This window comes from Poeciliopsis prolifica, unplaced genomic scaffold (genome assembly GCF_027474105.1).
Source record: "Poeciliopsis prolifica strain line A6 unplaced genomic scaffold, Auburn_PproV2 SCAFFOLD003, whole genome shotgun sequence".
Classification (NCBI taxonomy): Eukaryota; Metazoa; Chordata; class Actinopteri; order Cyprinodontiformes; family Poeciliidae; genus Poeciliopsis; species Poeciliopsis prolifica.
The window spans coordinates 9,551,066-9,573,444 of record NW_026562378.1 but is presented as its reverse complement, the minus strand read 5'-3'; the positions used below and the strand labels follow the sequence as shown (position 1 = coordinate 9,573,444).

At 38.6% G+C, this 22,379-nt stretch overlaps 1 protein-coding gene across 5 annotated transcripts in view; it reads left to right on the top strand.

The window, feature by feature from the left end:
• The window catches only part of ppfia4 (PTPRF interacting protein alpha 4), a 54,875-nt gene that overhangs the window by 14,777 nt on the left and 17,719 nt on the right, over positions 1-22,379 (top strand). The gene's annotated exons all lie outside the window — the stretch shown is intronic.

Below are 22,379 nucleotides of genomic sequence, written 5' to 3'. Positions count from 1 at the left end.
AAAAAAGACAAGACATTTAACCTCTGGATACACACACAACAAACTACTCAAAAATAATGCTTATCCAGTAAACAAGCAAGTAATTAATTATAATAAAACTTAGGAATTAAAAGTTAGCTAAATCAACAAATTAAAGATTGAAAAGAGGATGGGAACTGCTGACTACGAGCTGTTCACTCTGCAAATATGGCATTTCTTGAAGAGGATTGCTGAAAGTAGGATCGCATAAATCTGAAAACCGTTTTGTGTTAAAATGCTAATGCCTTGAAGGTTTTGCTTGTAATGTGAAAAGAAATTTAAGAGGATATAATGTAGTGTGCAGTGGTTTTGAAATAGATTAAAGAAAAGCTTTTAAGTGAGAAGTGGCTGCAACTTTTAATTAACCCATTACCTGTCATGAGGACAGCGGATCCCTCATGCACCCATTGACTCACATGTAAGTGTTTTAAGAGTGACAGTTTGATTTCAGGTCTGAATGTATTTAGAGTTAATCTGATGAGCTTTAACTTTATGACCTCTGTCAGTCAAGTGAAGTAAAAAATATTACTGATCAAGTTATAATGTCGTCTTATATTATAACTGTAAGACGACAGTCTTACTCGCAATATATATTATAGACAGGAAGGGAACGTTCTGTTCTAGAAGTTGATGAGTGGGACGCAGATAAAGTGGGCACGTTTAAAGCTTTAAGTGAATAAGATAGCTTGAAGGCTGAGTCATAGCATCTTCACAACTTCAGCCCCTGAGTTATGGTCTAAGTCTGCTAATAAGTACATAGCAAAAACCGGTCCAAGAAAGAAGCAATGGTGAAGAGGAAACAGTGGCACGAGCAGGAGAAGGTTGTTGTCCACATAGCACTGTGGAGCTCTAGACTACATCACAGATAGTCATAATAGTAGGTTTAATTTGGGATTTCTTAGCCTGAAATAGAAAAAATAAGGTAATGAAGAAAGACTAAGATATAGATAAATGTCCTATTATAAGTTATGAGAAGACCATATTATAAGACATCTGTGCCAAAGCCCAAAACCTGTTTTCTTCCTCCAATAGTTCTCTCTGACTTTCAGCCATTTCTTTTTTGTCATTGTGGCATGTTCATTTGTCTTCTATCTGAATCTGTGTTTCCTCTCTCCAGGCCTATCGAAACTCACTGAGCCTCTTGTGTCGCCCAATTAATGGCAACATGTTGCCTTTTTTTCCCCTTCTTTATCTCTGCCATCTTGTGTGTTCTGAGTTATGGGGAGAGAAGGGGACCCTGGAGGGAACACAGGCTCCAACAGACACACACACGCCCACGCCCGCTCTGACACACACACACACACACACACACGCACACACACACACACACACACACACAGTTACATGCTCCTTCGTACCCACAGATACATGCTTTAATTGGTCCAGACTGACTTTGGTTTTACTGCCAGGTTGATGAGTGTGTAGTAGTATGGTTCACACACACAATATATGTAAATTGTTGTACAGTCAAGCAGTGGATTTTTTTGTTGTTGTTTTTTTCGTTGCAGTTTTCATTTTGGTTTCCAGCTCTTTACTGTGACATTCAGCGACACTCTGAAAGTAAGCAGTTGGGTTTTCATAATAAAAACTAAAACTCAAAGGACACAATAACATTTATAGCATTTTGGGGATTTAAAGGGTTGTTGTTTTCTTGTTTTTTTTAAGAAAACCAAAAGAGCAAACAATATTTTTAGATGTCCCAATTAGTGCAAAACTAGTAATTAGTTGGCAAGTCAATAATAAAGAAATATTAACTTATCTTAGAAAATAGTAAATAAATGAAGATTCAGTTCCCATATTCTGGATTAAATCTGTTTTATTTCTAATTTGAAATAAGACAGGCAATTCTCAGAAAATAATAAAACAATATAAAAATAGTATCAACTTTGAAACTTAATTATTTCTTTATTTACATCTTAACAAAAATAGCATGCCAAAACTAATCCAAAAGTGCCAGGAGAATGAATAATTTCAGACTTCACTTGCTGGATGTTTTAAAATAAACATTTTCTAAAGCAAAAGGATCTCATGACCTAAAACTCTTCATTTGCTGAACTGATTTTGACTATTATAGAATTAATCAAGACTTCTTCAAAACTCTAGGAGTAACGTTTCTACGTTATCAGCCATAGCTGCAATCCTAAACTTTCTAATGATTAATCATACAACGTGTGTGTGCTGCTAACACTAAGCAACAGATGGTCAGTCTTTAAGAGGCTTTGTCAAGTTTGTGAGGTTATCCGACTTTGTATTCACCTTTGTTGCACAGCTTATGTTTTTGCTTATCGTAGCGCTTTGTTTGTCAGACTTACAGTCCAAACAACTTCTAAAATCACTTATGTTTTATATTTTTAACCAAAACGGAGTGCCAAGACTCTTCCCTGGACATGCGTGCCTTGTTGTAGTTATTTCTAAACAATCCCAGCTTACAGATTTGGATGTCTGTAATCATTTTTTTGCCTAAGATACTGCAAGGGAGGCAAATGGCTGATCATCGGTGTGTCTGCACTGCTGCTTGTCTGCCAACTTGAGAGTTTGGATTCTGCCAGCTTTTTATTGATTTTAATGCAAATTAGTCCATTTTTAGCATAAATATAACAGTGTCAGTAAACAGAGATATTTGTGAAAACAGAATAATTGCAGAAAGCTTCATAGAAACTTTGCGATATTTTACTTAACTGATGGGATATTATTGTGTTGTCTGTCACGTTAGTGTGCTGCGGTTCTTCTGTGGCACCCATTATTTATAAAAAGCATGTCGTTCCCTCTTGCTTCAAACTTAAGAGCATTGTCGTAACCATCAAAGCTGAAAGCCTGCGCCTTGCTGTGCATGCACCCCATGGGAACCAGCACAGCATGCTCCAGCAGTGGAGAAAGTCCGCATGTCAACATGCTGACGTAGCAGAGAAGAGGAAAGGCAGAGAGAAACGTTTTTGAGACGGTGTGTTACTTCTGAATTTCCTTGTGCCAGTTATACATTTAATTATCTCTACATGTTCATTAACTGACCAACATTTTGACGTGTAATGATGACACTTGGCAAAATGTGACGTTTACTGGTTTTCTCAGTAGTTTGCTGTGTAGTGTCTTGTGTGACTTTGTATTCTTATGTTTTTATGATACAAGTCACCTTGTATTACCTAGTTGCTGACAAGTGCTATAAAATTAACTTGAACTTGACAAAGATTGATGCAGCTTTGAAACTTTACAGGCATATTAAAAAAATATACTTTTTGTCTATCATAGTTACTAAACAGAAATTAAAATTAGAATGTTGGAATGTTCAGAGAATCTGAGGTTTGAAATTGACCACACATTTCTGATACTTTCATCTTGAAAAGCTGCAGATAAGTCAGAAAGGTTGAGTTGTTTGCAAAGTAACACCTTCACATACAAACTGACTGATGAATGAAATAGTTTAGTTTGGGAGGACTTTATTTAATAGAAAAGATTAACTTTGCACATCGGGAGAGTGGATTTTGTGGATTTGAGTTGAATAAGTGATGGAGAATGAACATGAGTAAACTCAGTTTCAGTGAGTCTTGACTGAAGTTTTGAGCTAGATTGTGTGAAGAAGCCATTAACCTCCCATCATCCTCCTTAGTCATAAAAACCTCGAAATCCTGAACAGCCAGGAGAGACGAGGACAGTGAGCAGCTTGGAACAGCAATACAATATTTAATAGAGGATTTCTCTTTGACTTTTATGATGTTGCAGTATTAATGAAATCACCGAACTAAGTACAGACTGCATTCAGTGGAGGTGTAGTGCTGGTTCCGACCCATCATATGGTTTTAGGTCTGTTTCAGAATCCATCCACAATCACTGGATGATGCAGCACAACTGAATTTGCTTTTGATGGGCGAGTCCCTCTCACACTTTGGCACGACTTTTATCTGTTTAAATTACAAAGCCATTTGGATTCACAAAATTTGACCATATTACAAAAAAAAAAAAAAAGTCATGAGTGGAGCATGTAAATGGGTCGAAATCATTGGTGGGCGTATTTGTAGTCTGGGTCAACTCATCTTTGTAGGATTGTGTTTTTCCTGCCTTTTGGCAAAAATCATTTTTCCATCCCTCTCTGTTATAAATTGCGCTTCATTCCTGTGGGACTTCATTGTTGGCTCACACACAATTTCACACCCATACACACAGACTCCTCTCAACACAACCGCCTGGTGGGAATACACCACACATCTACTTGGCTCTTGTTTAATGCTGACCCAACAGAATATGCATCCAGTCTTCCCCTCACCCCCGTGGCAGAGAGCCATCCTCTTACATTTGCACATACAATTTAGTGTCCCTTATGTAGATCCTGCTCTCTTACTGCCTGCCCTTCTTCCTGCTCACGCCTCTAAGTGTCCGCCTGTGGTTCTGTCACAGTTGTTTTATGCTTTGTGCATGCTTGTGCTTCTATGCAGACATAGGGTTGTCTGTGTTCCTTGAACAGACAGCCCTATGTCATGCAAATTTGGTCTCAATTGAAATGTAGAGCTAAGGACAACATAAAGAGATGTGTCATGTTGTTGGACTTTGGAAAGATGCCAGAGTACCTGGAGAAAACCAACACATGCATAGGGAGAACATACAAACTTTGTGCACAAAGATGCCAGGGGAGGATTCAAAAGCAAGAGCTTCTTGCTGCAAGGCAGCAGTGGCTTCCGCCTTTTTTTTTTTACCATGACCTAATGTTTTCAGTGCTGCTTAAGTCAGATTTTTGCATTTTTTTGTTTACTTGTAATCTTGATTACTGGTTACGACCATCTGCCGACTAGACTGAATGTCTCAGTGGGTCCAAATTTAAAACGGATTGGGGAGGAATTCCCTATAGATTGAGACTGAAGGTGAAACAGGACAAAAAAAAATCTGGAGAAACTGCATTGCATTTTCTCAATCACTATTAAGACAACAGATAAGTGGGTGGATGCCTGGATGGTTCTAAAGTGGAAAAAAGGTGTGAAAATCTAAATACATTCTCCAAAACTCTTCATATGTAAAATATGAAATAGGATAATTTAAAGAAGTTGTCCTTTATATTAACTTAAGTGTAAACTATTAAAAACCTATATCTTTGTTCAAAATGATAAAACCGTTTTATTGTAGGAAAGACAAACACCCTGCTTCCTACTTCGTTTATCCACTTAGGGATAATAAAAAAAAAGTCCACTGGCATTTTTAGTGTTGTTGTTCTGAACTAAATGATAATGCTGGTTTCTGCTAATAAATATTCTGAGTTATTAAAATGTGAGGTACGGTAGACCTCAATTCAAACGAGAGCAGAGGAAAATAAACTGCATACAGTTTTTCAAATGTTCAATAAAAGTGATCTCCACACAGACGGAGACAAATATAGCCTGCAGTAACGAAGGAGGGGTGTAGCACAGCAAGAAAGGGAATAAATTCTTCAGGTTTGAGCTGCTGAATTCATTAAACAGCTGTGTACTCTGCATCCTTAGTAAACACACCTCAGCTTTGCCAAGGATGCTGGTCCTTGGCAGCACAGCTGTGTGCGTGTGCGTATTTCGGGATGACATCATACAGTAGCTTGCTGAGAAGGTCTACTTCAGGCACATGGCATCTACAATATTTATAGACCCCAAGAACAGATGAGCTCACTCAGTCACTCAGTGTGACTGGCTTCACTTCACACACAAACACTCACCCAAAGGACAGAAAAAGGAGACTGAAGAGTTAGTGCCACACCCACTTTGCAATATTGTCGCCATCATTTTCCTTGAGGTGACCTTAAAAGGTCCACAGCTCACAGGAAGGCAAATTCACCACAACATATAAATTATGCAATATCTTTTTGGTAGAAATTGGGTTTATTGAGACCGAACATGCATAGGTTTTATGATTTAGGACTACTTTCAGGAAAAATTGAGCCGCCTTCACATGAGTCATAAGGAAAGGGAATGCGAGGGATTAAACGGATGCAAAAAAGAAGAAAAAAAAAAAGAACTGCTTCAGTACAATCACACACAAACATAAAACGCAGTCTCGCACTCACACATTATAGGAGCAGGATTCCTGAAGCAGATTTCTAGCCCACACATATAGGACTGAAATTTCTATTTCCCGAAGTAGAATTTCATTTGAAGAGCCAATACTGTGAGTCAGTGTAACATTAAAGAATGATCGAGACTGACCACTTGCTGTGTTTGATTGGGTGTGTGTTTGTCGGCGTTTTTTCTGCATGCGTGTTTGTGAGGAAAGCAACCAGTGACTGAGGATGTGTGCTTAAGTTAGATGGCTGAAAAGCTCCAGAAGGGGGGGAAGAAAAAAAAAATCACATTTTATAAATAAATCATCTGGGGCCTGGTGATGGACGCACACACAGGCGCACGCACACACACACAGGCGCACACAGCACAGTGATGCTTCATACTACGGGCCAGATTATGGTTGAATCAATTTAAAGAGCAGTGTGCTACTGTTGTGTCCTCTAGATGTGTGCGTAAGTGTGTGTTTGTTCTAGTGGAGGAGCCTGCTAAACCAACTATGTTGAGCCAACAAAATGATAGTTTAATTTCAAAGATGAATTGTTTTAGACATGAAACATCAGGATTACAGTTCTGTTCATTTGTAGTAAGAAAATAATAATAATAATTAAAAAAAAATCAAGAAATAATTATATTTATATATATATATAAAATTTTTATTTAAGAAAATATATAACACTTTATAACACTTAGTGATAAGTATTGTGATTTTAAACTGTTGTTTCTATTTTGTTATTGGGTATTAATACTTAATTCGCCTGTGTTTGGACCATTTTGAGCTGAAAGTTATCTCTGTATCCCCAGTTTAATTAGCTGAATTACACAAATCTTTAAAATGCGGAGGTGAGTGATCAGTGCAAAGAGCCTATGTGTATAGCGTGGCACCACATGAAGTAAAGCTGTTATCATGTCATTGCTGTGTAGTCAATTTTATAACATGGGAACATGCTTGCCATATATAGTGTCTCAAAGTCCCCACAGAATCCACAGCAGAAGCACAATAGGGACATTTATCCGTTTGTTTTTAGTCTATGCACGCAGATTTCTGTGAAAGAAAAGTGAACTAACATAATATTTTTAAAATGATGCTGGTTGGAGCGTTCTGAAGAGCATGCCCTCTCCAGAAATGTGCATTTGTTGAGGTGCGTCATGTACTGTATATATAGCACAGGGAAGAGAGGCAGGCTGTGAGGGATGTGTGACAAAGGATTAGTTAACAGATGCACAAAGTTTCTTCGACAATCCCTGTAATTAAATATATTTTGTTCATTGCTTATTTAGCTTTTTTGTATTTGGTCAAATGGACATATCCATCAGTGGGGCGAAAAGGACAGACACTGCAAAAACGGACAGCAGCAGGATGCTCCACTTTCCATCACCTTGAGATCCACTTGCCATGCCTCTGTCATTACTGTTACAGTCATCGTGAGCCTATACTGTAAATGCACACACAAACACACACATGGCGGTGTAGAGTTACTTCCTGCCACTGCAGTTTGTGCTCTCTGAAGGACACCAGCAAGTGCTCCTGACCTCTAGAAACGTGAAAAAAAAAAGGAAAAGGAAAAACGCACACATCTGCTGCTCGTTTCTCACAGTCAGGTTTCGCTGCACGAGGAGCGTGGAAGACAGAAGATTTTTGAAAATGATCCTGGACTCATTATTGGAGCAGGTTATTTACTTTGAATGTGAAGATTAATATTAATACAGCTACTAATGAATCTTCTGCTTTCCTCTGGAATCATGATACACTTTCATCTGCAAAAAAAGCAACAAAAAAAAAATGCAGAGCAGTTGGAATGGGCCCGGTTTGTGTTTATGTGCCCTCTGGAGAATATGCATGTGGAAATCGGGTTGGTTAATTTTTATATTTTTATAGGGTTGTAAGCCAGGGTGAGTGTGTGTTTATAATCTTTGCATATTTAAAACTATTTGATCAAGCAAAATTTGCACTCCAGCCTAAACAAACAACAGAACAGTCAAACATCTACTGTTTCCAGCAAACCGTTGAGTCAAACGTGAGCTGGGTGTACAGAGTTTGCCTGTTTTGCAATGGTGGTTTGCAGTGCGCCTGCTTGACATTAAGTATTCGTTTGGGCTGGCCCAGGGCTTGAAGCAGAGGCAAGCCTGAAGGAGTGATGGAAAGAGCTAAGCCATGCACTCCGACTGAATGATGAGGACAGCAGGAGAGAGACACAGAGCTGACACAGGTGCTTTACACAGAGGCAAGGAGGAGGATGTGACAGCTGAAAAGAAAAAGCAAATGAGGTTAGCGGGAGGAGCAGCAGAATGAGACGATAAGGAAGGAAGTGATGAAGAAAAACAGCTAAATCTTTACAGGGCGATAATCGCGTTTGATATCTGCAATTAATTTGCAGAGGAGAACGCTTTCTTCTCACCCCTGTCACTCTCTCCTTGCTGATTAATTCATGTTGCTGCTGATTCTCTGAAACAGGTTCTTTATGTGTAGTTTACTGAGGCTGCGTCAACTTTTTCAGTTCGTCTTTTATGCTTTGTGTCTCAGATTTTCCATTGTGTGATTCTGAAATTTTATTTATCCTTGTTCAATGGATTAGCATTCTACTTTTTGCGAGAGAGCATAATATAGAGAAAATACCCGAATATGATGGTATAGAAAATATCAGATGTAATTATTCCACATTTTCCATCACAGTGCTCCTGTTACGCACCGAGACGCTTCTGGATCTTAACTACTGTCGTATGATTTGGTCGTGGGAATTAAGGGCAGAGATTTTCCGTCTGCCTGGCCAAATAAAATATTGCTGTTACCGATAAGAATATGAATAAAAAGACTGAATTTGATCTGGGTATCACTGATAGCACATTAGTTGTGCATTTGGCAGTTTTAAAGTGGTAATTTTCTGTTGTTGGGAGCCAAATAATGAATTACATTAAATCACATTAGAATTGGGGAATCATACTAGTGTGACTCCAGCAACGCAGCAAACGTTTGCGAGACGAAAATAAGATTGCAGTTATTTAAATCCGACAAAATATTTCACTGTCCAGAAAGGGATCACTGCAGATAGCAGAAGGTTATTGGTGAATGTGTTCATTTGGCTGCAATACCGATGAAATTTAGTGTTAATTCCAGCACTTCAAAGCTTCAGAGTTTTCAGCCATATTAATGACGTTGCTCTAATAACTGGTGCTCACTGTTAGCAAATGCAGTTTCTTAATTAATTCGAATAATATCGGCCTATTCAAAAGTTATTGATTGTCACATTGATTGAGTGGTTGGGTAAAATTTAGCAATTGATTTGAAAACAAAAAAATAAATAAATTACCCCTGGAAACATTTTCATAAATTAGCAATATTTGCATAAATACTATGATTCGTTTATATATAAACATATATATATAAACGAATCATAGTATTTATGCAAATATTGCATATATATATATATAGTACACAAAGTTTCTGAAGGCGTTGTGCTGCGAAGATGTCGTCTGCTCCATGTTAAAATTGGTTTTCAGTGCAAAATGGCTGCTCTTTGTCAAGAGAAGTTTCAGCTGAGATTAGTTATGCTTGAAAAGAATAAGGAGTCGAGGAAAGAGGAGAGAAAGACCTGAAGGAAAAAAGAGATGTGAGCAGAAGCAGTGGGGAGCTGGATTGGATGGAGTGTGGAAAAAAAGCAATCAAGTGCAGTTAGGCAGCAGCAAGAGGAGAAACGCTGGTGAAGAAGAGGAGTCAGACAGAAAAATGTGAGATGCTGTCAGATATACAAACCAAGTCAGAGGTCTCTCAGTTCTGTGAATTCTGCTGCAGAAAATGGTCTTTGAAACGTGTCAGGTTTCATAGTACAGAAGATGTGTGTGCATGTGAGCGACTCTTCGGTGCGTGTTTGTTCATCGCGTTGCCTGTTTTGGTGCTTCTTTCTGTGACAGTAAACACCAGGTTCTGCCAAATCTGGCTCCCGCTGATGTCAAGTAGGACTTGTCACCACACATGACTTCTTACCTGCTTTTGTTGTCAGCGCTGTTCTCCTGCTCCTCCTTCATCTCACTTATAAGACAATTTCATTTTCATTCACAAATCCTCTAAAGCTTGTTATCTGTCCCTTCCGAGTGTCTTGTCTTATTTCTCTGCATTTTCTGCATGTGAAAGTTTCCTTTTATTTCCTCCATGCCGTCAGTAGGGGTCTCTCTCTCTCCACCAACCAAGACAAAAGGCATTGACCACTGCTGTCGTCGGTTAAGGTTCAAACCTGCAGCGAGCTGCTGGTAGTTAGCAGTGGAGGTCAAGACAATCTCTAAAAGATTTATTTTTTTTTTTTGGACGTGTGAAAATGTGAGTCATCTTCTTCTGCTGCTCTTCCTCTGTGAACACCTGTTACCTTGACAACCAGGTGAAGGCAAGTCCTGTAGAAAAGAACCGTTTCCAAGTTGTTTTCGACATTTATGCTCTACCGCTCCCAGAGCTTATTTGAACAAGCTTTCCAAAGTAGAGGATAAAATAGCGAATCCGTGGGAACAGATAGATGTACAGAATGAAAATGAGAATTCAAGCTGAAGTTACCTTACCTCGGTCTTATTTAGTGCTTTTAAGATGAATCTGAAATACTTTTTGGGTTTCACAGGAAGTCGTTGCATTACATTTCTTTTTGCAAAACTTTAATTGTGGCGTTTAGATTAAAGCTAACACTTTTGTGGAGGCGTTTAGGCATCCAGCTAAAGTGGCGTTGCAATTGTCCAGTTAAACACACCAAAAGAAAGTTATTTCTTCAGCATCTCTGTGAGTAAGGAGTTTACTAATTTTGACTATGTAGGACCGCAATGTTTTTTTAAAATGTGAAACTCAAAAAAATGTTCCTGGTCAAAAGCACTTGAAGCTAAATATCAAGCAGAGTGAGAAAAATTGGGTTTTCTAGGATGAGTTTTGTCATCATCAGGCAAAGACATTAATAGAGAATTGAAAAGGTCCAAGTCCACAACCCTGTGGAACACCATACATGACTTTGGTATGAACAGAGGATTCATTGTTTTAATCTATGTTTGAGTGTTTGTTAACATTTAAAACAAATATACAAGAATAGTCAAATGGGAATTCTGAATATTCACATCTGAAGAAGATTAACTCTGATTCTTCCTCATTTCTACTGGGTAGTACAAGAAATAAGAATATTATTTTGTTAAACTGTCTTTAAAAAGTATCCTAAATACGTAGTTTGAGATTCCTAAAAGCAGCAACTCTGCAAATGTTTTAAATGAATGGATATTTTGTTGGTTTGCTTGGTGGTTTGTTTTTTCACTTATAGACTTGCTATCTCCTCAGAGAAGGGCCATTCAAGAGCATATTAGTACATTCTACATTGTACTTTTAAACATGCTTCAATAAGCTAAGTTTATTTTATATTTGTATATATGTGTGAACTATAGTTTGTGTTGTTACACTGACTTCTTGCACAATGTTTAGCAGCTGATGAGTTGAGTAGAGTTTGGTTCACACAGAATACCTACTTATCTCCCCTTTTGTCTCTGCATTGTGTCTTTCCTTTTACAGATTGTAAACATAATGACTCAGTGCGGATTCTCTGTTACGCTGTCTGTTGTTTTTGGATTAAATTGGGTTAACTGGGAGCTGTTCCAGATTACATTTTGCAGTCTACATGATCTGACTATGAACACCCTCATAGTCAGAAATGATAGATCCTGACTTCCAAGCACAACATATGGATTTATTTTATTTTATTTTTTTTCATTTGAGTCCCTCAACTGTTCCAAATCCAGATTTAAAGTGTGTTTGGGATTATAGTTCTGCTGAAACATTTGATTTTTTTTCCCACCATCCACTTGTAAATTTGAAAACAAGTTTAAAATGTGGAAGTACTCCTCCTTTATTGTTCCATCCATTTTTTGCAACATTTCACTGGCATCTAAAAAGACTTTTGTTTTGATGGCACTGCCACCATTATTGACAGTAGGTACTGTGTTCTTGAAGCCCTCATTTTGACTTTTCCAACCATACTTCTTGTCAGTGAGACCAAATATCTCAATCTCTGTCTCCAGAGAAGATAAAACCTTTTTCCAGGAAGGCATTTGTTGGAAGCTTGTAATTTCAGTCAAACTGACACCTTAAAATCAGGTCAGTGAATGTTCTTGAACGTTCCCGACCATAACCCTTTGCAGAATGTTTGAACTAGGTCAGTGCTAGGAATTCAGCCTATTTAAGTTAGCTTTATGTTAAAAGAGAAATCAAATAACTAACCAGAATCAGGCCAGGTCATTCTTGGTATTACCAGGCTCCTCTGCAACTTACTAAATCACATCAAATATTTTAGCTTATATGCAGAATTTTTACTGCATATGAATATTTTCTATAAATTCCGTAGCATCCTACCAATTCTTGTTTTCAGAAATTATTGAAGTTGCAACATCCATGCAGCTGATGAGGGAACCTCGTATGTTTTTATCAGAGAGATTCTGGTTCGCATAAGTCTTGATAGGGTGGCTATGCAGTGTAAAATCATAGGAGAAAGTGCAGTTTTCAGACAGTGATCCTCTAACATTGTAAGTATTCTTTATTGTAAAAAAGCACCGGCAAGAATAGACTGTAGCCGAGTGCAGGCACTGCGTAATTTTACCAAGAGAGGCAGGACAAGCCAACTATGACTTATAAATAGAAGGAATCAGCACGCACAATGTCACACTAGAGGAAAGCAGGTCTGTTGAATTTGTGTTGAGTAAGCAGTGATGGTGTGTTTTATTAGGAGGAAATAGAGCATTTAATTTTATGCTAATCCAAAGTATTAGACCTAAATGTGACTATAAAAACTACCGCTGAAGTGTCCCTCAGTACCTTCTGTGAAAGAGAAACAGAGCAGCTTGTGTGAACCCCAGAAATTCACCTCACCCATCACTCTTCCTTCCTGCCTTCCTTCTTCTTAGTTTGTCTTTATTCAACGTGCTTTTCTGTGTTTTTCTCTATTCCCTGGGTTTCCACTCCCTTCCCCTTTGTTTTTACACAGCTATCACATGGGAGGCAGGAGGGATCCTGTCTCCCATCTGAGGCTGAGTCTGTAGGAAGCTGAGTAGCAGGGTATCATCCTGGTGAAGGGCAGTGCAACTCTGGACCAGTATTTTTGCTCCATCCCTTTTTCCCTGCGACTCCTCATTCAATCCCATGCATCACCCTCTTTTTGCGGAGTTCGCGTTTCAGGAATGTGATATGTGTAGCTTCCATCATGAACCGAACAGTGAGGAACTACCTTCAGAACTGGACTAACTTTAACACCTACATGTACCAGGTAGGGGACTCGGCTCTCAGCAAGTACCCGGACATTAGCAGTGAGGAATCGCCTACAGCTCAGGCAGCTCTCTGCGCGAGCTCCGTGTGTCCTTGGCAGAGTATTGATTTCAGCGCTGATGACTCTTTTCTAGGACTGACATATGGCCTTCTCTGCACCTCTTCCTCCCTTCCTTCTCGTCTTTCCTTTCCCCTACTTTGGCTCAGTCGAGCTGGAACGCATAATTACACTTTGCAGTTATGGAATTTGCATATCTGTTGAGAATGAGGCTGTTTGATATCATTGTGGAAGAAAATACCAGAGATAACTGTGTGTCATGCATTGATGAGAATGCTCGTCCTTTCTTTGACTGCTTTGCATGCTTGACTAAACATATATTTTATTACTTCACATGTGAGAAACAGACTCCACTGATACACAGAAGTTCCTTTGTGCTTCTCCTTTCATCCAACAGAGGAAGTTTTCCCTTCTCATCCCACCATTTTTTTCCCCTCTGTACACGGTTCTAGTTTTGTTCTGCTTTGATGAAGCAAGTTAAAACACATAAATGGATTCTACTCTTTGCCTGCAGGGCTGCAGTGGATAAAAAAGTTTGAGGAATATTGGGAAGAGATTTAACACCCACTGTACGTGCTCGCCAAACGCAAGATTGAAGTGTGAGATGTGCCCTCTTATTTTGCTGCATAATAATCAATAAGGAGGTTCTCAAATGACTTTTTCTGAGCATGATTTGGCAAAACTGGATACTGAGTTGTTGCTGTTGTTTTATCTGGTTTAGAGTCATTCTTGCTTTAAATGTAGGACAAAAATCTATTTCTGCATTTTTAGATATTTAAGTGTACAGAGTGCACAGATTTCTCATGAGCTTTAAAGATGAGTTCTAAAAAGGCTGAGACCAAAAAGCACAAAATGAAGTTTCACCAACATGTTCCAATTTGATATACGTGCTGATTTCTATCTTCAGATTATTTAGGTTTTTCTCTGAGAAATATACTTAAACTATTATTAAAATGTGTTCTTTTGCAACAAATATTATGCAATATTTTTGATTATTGTGCACAGACGTTTTTGTGTAAGTCAGCATCCTCTATGCTTATTGATGAACTGAAGACATTTTGACGAAATTAGTACTAACTTTAAATCTAAGCTGGGAAATAAGTTAATCTTCTTTTGCATGAACATAATTCCACATTAAGCAAAAGTTTCAATGCTGTAAAATAACTCAGTGAAATGACTATGACTGAAGGTTTTTGTGATTTATTTATTTTTTTAATTTCAAATTTCATGCTGGAAGGTCTGTGGTGTTGTGGGCTGGTTTCTCCTCCACAGGCCCTGGGAATCTTGTTAAAGTGCATGGGATCACAACCTCTTTGAAATGCAAGATTTTAAATGAAAATCTGATTTAAAAAAAAAAAAAAACACGGGTCATTATTGAATCTTTTACCAAGATAATAATCCGAAACTTATGACCAAAACCGGAATGGTCAAAATCCGCCTCTCCCACAGCCTGGAAAAAACAAAACACAACAGCCATTTGTTCTATGCTATGTACAGAGGTTCTTGACCCCTGATGATTGAGAAATTATTGTTTGGAGATGCAAACTTTGTTAAAGTTTAAAATAACTGACATTTGGTCTTGATCTACAGTATGTAATGAACTAACTTGAAGCTATGCTACGCTTCCTAGAAATTGTGTGGGCCACCACCCACTGCAAAGCTGGAAGTGCAAAGCTGAACGAGATGTTTGTTAATGAGAGCAACGGCAAAAAATGTCTTAAACATTCTTGCTCCAACTTCAATTGCTCAATATTTGGAAACGTATCCAATACAAAACTAGACTGCAATTCTGAGGTAGTGCAAAAAAAAAAAAAAAAAAATGGTGTAATAATAACTTAAGAAATGTTGCCTCCAAGTAGTGTATTGGGATAGGGACTTTGAATACACTAATAATGTGAAGATGACTGGGAGTCAACTGTAGCTATTATTACATTTCCTTTAACACATAGATTCTCACAAGTAACAAAATGTATTTGTTACTTTCCAAGTAGAAAATGTGTTGTGTTTTTTGTGTAAAGTTATAGAAAGACTTTTTTTTCTGCCATCTTCATCACTCTAAAGATTCAGAGGGAGCTTGGACCTTTCAGGTGTTGCAGTTTTTTTCCACTTTCACTCGAAAAAAACAAACAAAAACAAACAGCATCTCTTCGCAGCCTTGAATGTGTTCAGCGTGCTCCCCCACATGGCTGTGGAACCGAGGACATCCCTCCACTCAAACGTTCATGCAAAGTTTGTCGGGCTCTCAAACGCTCTTGCTAATGAGCCGTTGCCATGACATTCACAGCAGTGTGAGGCTGTGGTGTCATGGCAACAGATTACTCACTGCCTACTTTAGGGGCCGTCGCCCAGGCAAAAAGCGCCACGGCGATGTGTGTCACAGTTCCTGCGCGCGTTGATTAAGGTTTTGTCAGAGCAAGGTCGAGTCCACCTCCCTGCCGTTCGCCACATCAGGTGCCTCTGCAGTGGTGAGGAGTTACAGAGATGTGATATCTGAGGCTCCACGGGGATGCAGCTCGTCTTTGGCAGTCCTTGCTAAGCCGATGGAAAGAACTCAAGAGTTAAAGTCGTTTGGTTATTATGTGGAATCTTGTTTTGCATCGCAATAATCTTTCTCCTTGTCCTGAGGAGCTGCACAACCTATCAGTATGATGCTTTTGGTTCAAGAGAACGTTTAAAATTTACAGTCATCCTTCAGTGAGTTGAGAATGAAACTTCATTGTCGGAGTACAGATAGAAAACAGCTGAAAAGACTTAATGATTTTGCTGGGAACAATCATTTTTGTCCATCTCTGAAAGTTTTGTTGATTTTTCAGAAAAGGCTATATATATATATATATTTTTTTTTTTTCTCATTTCCCATGTGAAGATTTCTACCTTGTTATTTGTATGCTAGCTGTACGTGCTGAATCTACAGAACCATTTTCACATCAGAACAACAAGCGTAAGTGCATTTTATTGGGATCTTATGTGACAGACCAAAGTCAGCTGTTTCTGCATGTCTCAGGTTTTCAGAGGAATAAAAACTAAACATTGACATCGAGCCTCTGCCTGACTCTCAGTGCTTTTGCTCCCTCCAACTTTTCTTCAAGGAGAATCTCTGTATTTAGCTCTATCCATCATCCAGCTCCTACAATCCGCTTTGTTTGTGGAACAAAGGCCTCCCCACAGACTAATGCAGCCACCACCATGCCTCATGGGATAGTGTTTTCAGGATGTGGCGCAGTACTAGCGTTAGCATGAAGAAACAGTTGCGTGTGTCTCCCCATATTGCTCGAGACAACATGCAACCGGACTTCTTCCTGATTTGTATTAACAATGTCTTCCTTCTAGGAGAAAGAGTAAAAGTCTGCCAATAGATTCTCACACCTGAACTGTCTCACTTACTATGATCGTCTTGGCTGCTTCTCTGATTATCGCTTGCCAGTTTAGGTTCTTCGAGTTGAGAGAGACTGAGTAGCTCTTCTTCATAACTTTGTTTCTTCATGATCCTGTTTGCTCAGTAATGTTCTCTGTCTCTCAGGTCTTCACAGAACAGCTTGGTTTAGATTGTGATTGAATTGCTTGCAGTCATCACATGACTTCTGGATTTTATGTAGAGGATCACAGGAAATGGATACACCACAGATTTTTAGACTTTAAAATGTGAAAAAAAAAAAAAAATTGTAAGTCAGTTTTTTTTTTGTTTTTGCTTTTTTTACTTTCACTTCCCAAGATAGATTATGTTGAGGGTTGTAGTTGGTGTGTGACAAAATGAGAGTGGGTATGCCAGGGGTGTGGATTCTTTTTTCAGGCACTATTTACTTGAGCTGTAAGCGTCCTCTAATTAGCATACATGATGAGTTCACTTCACCAAAGCATGGATGGCAAATCATATGATGTGTGAATGAACTGGTTTAGTCTCCTTCCTTCCTGGCTTAGTCACATATCTTGTTCTTTTCATTATTTTATTTTTTTTCTCACCGCCTGATGCTCAATGAGCCGCCACGCTGTTCTGAAACAGCAGCGGACACTCCATTAGATTTTCTCACAAATAGCACACATATCATGATTCTCTATCATCACCGCTTCCTGCTCGCTGCATTGAAACCGCTTGAGTTAATGAGTCCAACAAACTGCAGAAACTGCAGAGAAGATATGTGCAAGCTGAATACTGTTCCGGTTGGAAAAGAGACCAGTTGTCAAAGTAACAGAAGGAATCCGACAGAGATTCATGGAAAAGAAGAACAATGTGTGTTCTGTTCAAAATGGAGCAGAACTATGACAAATATGGACGTGGTACAAAGCAAGGAAAGAGAACCGATTACTCACAATTTTTATATTGTTGTACTTATTACAACAAGAGCCTTACCAAAGGCACTCGTAGGCTTAGGATATAAATCATTTCATGTGCACACTTGCTTAAGTACAACTCGATTTATCTGTTAATGTAAATCGACAGTGAATTCAGTGGATGGCGACTAACAACATATGCACAAATATTCTCTCGTCCATTTTTCTCGTAGCACCTCTACAGCCTCCCTCCCCGTTCTCACGAGTTTATTGTGAAGTATAATTACTTGTCACTCAATAAATGTTGCTTTCTTTAATTACAGCCCACTCCACATTACTCCACCTCTACCAAAGAAGTGGGATTTTTCAATTTAGGTGAGCCGTGTGCATGCTGAGTATGAGGAATCGCTGCTAAGTCAATGACTCCAGGCAGCTGTTGCCAGATGCTTATTCAGGAGGAGGGATTCCTGCAAAATCAGTGACTTTATGGAATCAGCAGGATTAATAATAATCTGATCTCGACTGCATTGTTTTATAATTAGGATCACATTAGAATGTATTGTAATGAGCCTTCAGATGACATTAGTTCATTAGCTATATAAATAAACTGAACTGAACTGAATGTGATGCAAAAAATGACTTGAGATAACATTTGTTGTGAACTTGCACTGCAAAAAAGGTCAGAGTTCTTTGCCTTTGACCTGTAATAGGGAGACATTTTTAGCTAAGGGATTAGCTAGGATTGGATTTTAGGAACAATATTCCTAATGGAAATTATAAATATTTCTGAATGTCTTCTTTATTAAAATAACCATTCAAAGACGATGAACAATTAGAAGACAAGCTCTTTTAATTGTTCATATTATTTGTCATCAGAGGATGAGCAAAACGAGAGACAATCTGAGATACACCAAATACAAATACAGAGATCCCATGCCTAAATCCTGTTTTTAAATATCTTTGAGATTATCTATATGAACGGAAACTAAACACTGAATCTTAATATTTACAGCCTTTTTTCTTTTTGTATCTGACTCTTCTACAGTGTCTTTTTCTCTCTCCTCATGCTCAGTCACACACACACACACACAGCATTTTGTTTCATCCGTTAATCCAAACCTGCTTAAGGAAGAAAAAAAAAGAAGAGAAATCCCTTCACAATGTCTGGGCTCAGCAGTGTTTGCTGTCTAACACTGGGGGTTGCGGCATTCCTCTGGATGCCACAGACGGCCTTTTTCCGTGCTCTGTACGGTTTTACTCCCTGACAGATGTCGAGGTTGTTGTCAGTGAGCCCCGTCAGTATTTGACTACTGAAAAGCCGTCCTGGGATTTTTGTTTGGTTCGGGGTGCTCGGCCTGTCAAATGAAGAAAAACACAGGGGCTGTATAGGCTGTCAGATGAAAGGTGTTGGACAGGCCCTCATGAGAACAGAAACCAATTTTTTTTGGATTCTTTTAGTGTGTGTGTGTGTTTAATGCCATTTTGTTATCTTTGTTTATTGTTCCTCAGTTTCAGAAGAATGCAATTCTGTTTTCTGTTTGTTCTCCCTTTTTGTATTTGTCCCCTTTTCAAAGTTGAGATCCAGTGGCTTTTCAAAAGGCAACGTAATATGGGGATGAAGAGATGAGCTAAAGGTCTAAGACCTGTTTGTTGAGCCATCTTTTTTTTGCCATGATTGAAAGAGACAGTGACACGTAACATCTGTTGGTGGATTAAAAGTGCAAACTGACCCATTTTTACCTCTCTACAGTCACTTTTTTCTTGGCACTTTCCATTTCTGCTCCATGTTGTTCCTTTCACTGAAGTGTAGCAGACAGGTTCAGGAACCTTGCAGGCAAGATTGCTTTATACATACTTTGTTCATTTGTGGTTTATTTTATTTCTATCTCATTCGAATTCTCCTCTTTGTGTTATTAGTCCAAAAGCTCACCTTAGTTAGTGTGCGCCGCTGTTCTCTTTGATGTTTTTTTTTCTGTGTGTGGTTCTGCATGTAAACAGTCCTGACCAGACAACATGGCTACTTTAAAAGCATCAAGCAAATTAGAGCTGAACGTACATTATCTTCATTCAGATAACAGATGTAGTTGTTGGAAGCTCTTATTCATTGCTTTAAAACTGCACCTAACAGCGTGGGGGTATTTGAACACTAAAAGGTTTTCGAAGGATATCTACAGAATCTGTGTCTGTCCAATGGTGTTATTTCAGCTTTTCTAGCTGAACGTCTCATATCAATCCTTTTTTTTTCTGAAAGCCAATGATATGTTGTGTTCCGGATTCATAAATATAATAATAGATATTATATAGATACATTTTTAGAACTTTCTTTTTTGCATTCTTCAGCAAATGCTGCATACAAAGTGACAGCATATTTCAGGTTTTAAATACTAATGCTTGATCTAATTTTTTTGTACATTTGATACTATCCTATCCAAAACGGTGAGCAGGATCTTACGCCAACCTCCATGATGCTTTATTTTTCTGTACGTTTCATCTTTGTTTGTTGGGGGAAGCCCTCATCTACACTCCACCTTCCTTTGCTGCAATTTCTGGGAGAGACTAAAAGCTCACGGTGCCAGCTTTCTTTCAGCTTGAGCCAGTGTCGAGATTTATCATGAGAATGGAAAATGGAGAGTGCAGTGTCGTCGCACCGGGGAGGTCCCAGATTTAATGTGGTGTGGGTGTGTAGGTATGTGTGTGTACGGGAGTATCCTGAGTAAAACAAAGAGAGAAATGACGGAGATCTGGGAGGCAGTCTGGACCGATGCCGACCTCACAGGAAAATCCAGTAAAGACGAGCATCACATCACAATCGCATAATAAGATTCAAACACAGAGATATTTTATTATTATTATTCTATTTTATTCATTTAATAAACAGCCACTGGATCAGTGCACTCAAACCAAAAACATATAACTGCAAAACGACATTAGATGATGTGAAGCTTCTCAAAAAAAACACGTCTGAATGACCATCGACTTCTTGGGCAACATCTCTTGGATTGACAACATCTGTGTCATACGATTTGCCTAAAAATGCCAAAGACTTCATGTACAAATAAATATTAAACTATAAATTCTCTGCAAAAGACCTTTGGATTGCAGCTATGTTCACATATAAAATAAAAGTTATAAAACCTGCCCAGTCCCAGACCATTAAAGTTTACCAACTGCGAAAAGCAAACACACAGCAAAAATGCCCAACCCATACAGGTTCACCTCAAACTATGAAAGGTAATGGAGCAAATTTTAATAACTCCACAGGAGCGATAAATGTCCGTCAGAGTCAGAAATCCACACTACTGCCTATCTGATTGTCCTCATTCTTGGAAGTCCATCTTTATTTCTGAACTCACGTCTTTTACATTGCTCTGCTAGTTTGCTCTCCAACCTTTCCCACTGTGTTCCAGCTTTTTTCACCTCTATTTGCATTAGTATTTTTGCAGACGCTTCAATCATTTTGCCTCTCTTCATAAAGTCTCCTCTTTTCCGATGAGTTTAAATAGTCTGTCAAACCTTCACGTAGATGTCACCTCTGTGAGGCTCACAAAATTCATACCAGTCAGTATCTCCACACCTCCTCAGTGTACCTGTGGTCAGAGGTCACTGCTGAACAATGGATTTATGCATGGAACAGTCTACTTTACAATCTATCTTGCGAGGACCAAGATCTGCAAAGTATCTGTTTGCATAACTGACATATGTATTAAGGAAATCAAATTTTCATTTCCTCTGAAGCAGTTGAAATGTCAGAAGTAAGGGGTATTGTCACAAAAAATGCCCCAGAAGTGCCTTCCTGTGAATATAAAACTGCAGTGTTTTCCAGCTAGTTGTAATGAATGGAAGTGCTGTGAAAGTTTTGCTGCAATACCCCACTAAAAACATATCTTTTTTTAATGACGAACCATGCAGAGGCACTTTCTCTTGGCTAGCTTCAGCAAGCCAAGTGCTTGGAGAGACTTCAGTTGACAGAAGTTCAGCCTGCTTAATGCAGACAGCGATTATCTGACAAGTCGCGACACTCAGATCATGCATAAAACATTAAACGTTTTGTCTCCAAAAATTCAGGGGTTTCCTCAAAAATGCAAACATCAGAAGACAAAAATAAGAAAGTTGATGAAATATTACACAAAACGTTACACTTGTCAGCTAAGCACACACAGAGTGTTCAAAACCATGTGTGCGTCCAAAATGAAACACATTCGTCAAAAAGATGCTAAGGGACTTAATGTTCCACAAAAATTCTCCTCGTTTAGACCCAAGCAGCACACATTTTTTTAATACACCCACTCATGTGACAGCAGCCTGAAGCATATTCCAAGGACTGCAAGTGCTTCAGATCTCCAGAAAAGTACAAAACTAAATGTGAAAAAAAGAAGCATCAATAAGCTCAAAGAATTTCCTAGCACAAACAAGATTTCATCTCTACTACTTTTTTTTTTTTTTTTGGATGATGATGATGATGATGATGATGATGATGATGATGATGAAGAAAAGCCCTGGTAGCTTTTCGGATAACGACTAAGTTTGAGGTTTCGGAATAAGTACAATAAAATGTCTTCAATTTGTAATCTAAAAGTCAAAACACTTTCCTGTCCCCTGGCCTTTGCTGGTCCTAACACTTTGCCCTTAACAGCCTGGAAGTCGATATTTCCAACGTGTGCACTGTGAAAGCCACGATGGTTGATTTCTAAATTGATACATCAATGGATACTTTAATAGTGTATCAGAGGACACTAGACTCTGCTGCAACGCGTTTTAA